Here is a 736-nt window from a genome sequence, read left to right as displayed (position 1 = left end):
GCTCTTGGTGTCATCTCTGCTTTGGGGTTGTGGGGGGTGGGAGGGATCAGCCAGCCCCTCTCCAAGTGATCCTGATTATTTGTGGATCGCAAATCCATCGCTGTCTCCTAAAAATAAAATTTATTAGTGACAGAAGGGAGCCCCCTGGGGTATCTCCATCACATAATAGTCTTCAGGATTCTTATACTGCTATGGGAAAGGACATTTGGTAGAATAGGCCTGGACTCCTCGGTGTGGAACAGGCCTCAGAGCCGCGGGCCTTTCCTGGTGTCGTAAGGGGTTGGGAGATCCGGCTCGGCGCGCGCGTCTCCAGGCGAAACCGAGGTAGCGATGGCTCGCTTGTCCTCCGAGGCCCCTACGCCAAAGCCGCCAACTTCCGGACTTGCCGAATCAACCCAGCCATCTCGGGCAAAACATCTACCGAATCATTAAATATTCATTAGCGTGAGGTGGGCGGGGCAATGGGAAGAGAGGCGACAACAGCCTTCCTGGCCATTTTTTATCTGGGTGGAGTTTGAGTGGGGCCGCGCCTACTTTAGCGCTCACGGAATAGACCAATTTCGGTCCTGATGGTGAGAGGAAGTAGGTGCGATTCAATGAAGATAAAACAGTGCTCCAGAGTAGGAAAAAAATGGTATCCATTGGTCTTTTATATTGTAAATATGGAAGGTTAACTATTAATTGGAAGAAGAAGCAGGGACGGGGGTAGAGGTAGCCACAATGAAACTACAAAAAG

This window comes from Antechinus flavipes, chromosome 4, assembly GCF_016432865.1.
Source record: "Antechinus flavipes isolate AdamAnt ecotype Samford, QLD, Australia chromosome 4, AdamAnt_v2, whole genome shotgun sequence".
Classification (NCBI taxonomy): domain Eukaryota; kingdom Metazoa; phylum Chordata; class Mammalia; order Dasyuromorphia; family Dasyuridae; genus Antechinus; species Antechinus flavipes.
The sequence above is the reverse complement of the archived record's forward strand: the minus strand, read 5'-3'. Positions refer to the sequence as shown.